A 2,072-nucleotide genomic window follows, 5' to 3' on the forward strand; every position below is an offset into this window, starting at 1 on the left:
CATACAATTTATCATTCAGCATATTTATAGTGTTGTGCAGTCATCACCACTGGCTAGTTCCAGGACGTTTTCATACCCCCAAATTAAACCCTGTACCCCTTAAATACTCCACTCCTCATTTCCTCCTCTTCCCAGGCCTTGACAATCTGTGTTCTGTCTCTATAAATATGCCAACTCAACTCTGGATATTTCACATAAATAGAATCATACAATATGTGATCTTTTGTGTCTGGCTTATTTCAGTCAGTGTGATTTTTTTTTTTTTTTTTAGATATCTTTAGTTTATTATAAAAGAAAAACATGAAAATTATTTACATGATGAAAGATTTCACAACTTCAGTGGAATGGGCAGTTTCATGTTGATGCCATTTCAATAGCATTTTGCTTCAGTCCACATACTTTCCAAGAATGTCACTATCTCTAAATAAGAAATAATCCTTGTCGCCTAGAACTGCTTTGGTGCCTCCATACTCTGGGAGAAGAACTTTATCTCCAACTTTCACACTAACTGGTTGAATCTCTCCACCCTTTCCTTTGGTGCCCGAGCCAACAGCCACCACTGTCGCTTGCAATACCTTTCCCTGAGATTTTTCTGGAAGCATAATGCCTCCCTTGGTTACAGTTTCGGTTGTGCTCCTTTCAACCAATACTCAGTCAAAGAAACCTTCTAAATGCTTGTCCTGCCATGGCCCCTGCCCGCTAGCTCCTGGCTCTCGTGCGGCCTGCAAGCCAGTGTGATATTTTCAAGGTTCATCTACATGTTGTCTTTTTGATTACTGCCATCTTATGGGTGTGTGGTTATTTCACGGTGGTGGTGTTGATTTGCATTTTCCTCATGGCTAATGATGTTGAACATCTTGAATGAGCTTATTGCCCACTTGACTATCTTATTTGGAAAATGTCTTTCAGTTTCTTTGACATTTTTTATTGTGTTATTTATTTTTCTTTTTGGTATTGAGTTAATTGTTCTTTATATATTCTAGATACAAGTCCATTATAAGAAATATACTTTACAAATACTTTTGTCCCATTTGGTGGTTGTCGCATCACTTTCTTGAAGATGTTCATTGAAGCACAAAAGTTTTCAATTTTGATGAAGTCCAATTTAATTTTTTTCATTTGTTTCTTGTTGATGAAGTCCAATTTCATTCTTTTTCGTTTGTTTCCTGTTAAGACTTTGCCTAACTCAAGATCAAGAAAATGCACTCCTATATCTGCTTCTATGTGTTTTATAGTTTTCACTTTTACAGTAAGGTCTATTATCTATTTTGAGTTAATTTTTGCAAATATTGTAAGAAAAGGATCCAACTTTATTCTTTTCTATGCTGATAAAAATTGTCCTAACATCATTTGTTGAAAAGATTATTTTTCTTTATTATTATTAATTATTTTTATTTATTTATTTACGTATTTTTCCTCTTTTAATTTTTACTTGAAATTGTGGGATACAATTCAGGGCTAGGTATACAAGATGGCAGTGGAAAAGATTATTTTTCTTTATTAAATTACCTTGGTAACATTATTAAAAATCAATTGATCATAAGTGCTTGGTTCTATTTTTTGGATTCTTAATTTTTGTTTTCTTACCTATATAACTGTCTTTATGCAAGTGCCACTCAGTTTTAAATATTGCTGCTTTGTAGTTAGTTAGGAAATCAGGAAGTATGAATCTTCATGCTTTTTTTTTCCTCTAAATTTTTTTGGCTATTCTGGATACCTTGAATTTCATTGTTAATTTTAGGAGCAGCTTATCAATATTTGCAAAGAAGCCAGCTGGTACTTTGTCAGGGATTGAGTTGAATCTGTAGAACAATTTGGGATAATATTGCCTTATGAGCAATATGAAGTCTTTCAATCCATAAACATGAGCTATTTTTCTTTTGTGGTCTTCTTTAATTTCCTTCAATGCTGTTTTGTTGTTTTTAGATTGTAAGGTTTTTACTTTTTTTTTTTTTTGAGTTCGAATCTCACTCTGTCGCCCAGGCTGGAGTGCAGTGGCACGCTTACAGCCACCCCAGCATTGACCTGCTGGGCTTGGGCGATCCTTCCACCTCAGCCTTCCAAGTAGCTGG

At 34.7% G+C, this 2,072-nt stretch overlaps 1 pseudogene across 1 annotated transcript; it reads right to left on the reverse strand.

Annotated features, from left to right (window-relative positions):
• Positions 1–267: 267 nt before the first annotated feature.
• LOC103275267 lies at positions 268–687 on the reverse strand (annotated as a pseudogene). Its single transcript, XR_505301.1, has one exon. The product of XR_505301.1 is annotated as a 10 kDa heat shock protein, mitochondrial pseudogene (transcript).
• Between the last annotated feature and the right edge of the window lie 1,385 nt (positions 688–2,072).

The sequence above is a fragment of the Carlito syrichta genome, unplaced genomic scaffold (genome assembly GCF_000164805.1).
Source record: "Carlito syrichta isolate Samal-C Ts95f unplaced genomic scaffold, Tarsius_syrichta-2.0.1 Scaffold315395, whole genome shotgun sequence".
NCBI lineage: Eukaryota > Metazoa > Chordata > Mammalia > Primates > Tarsiidae > Carlito > Carlito syrichta.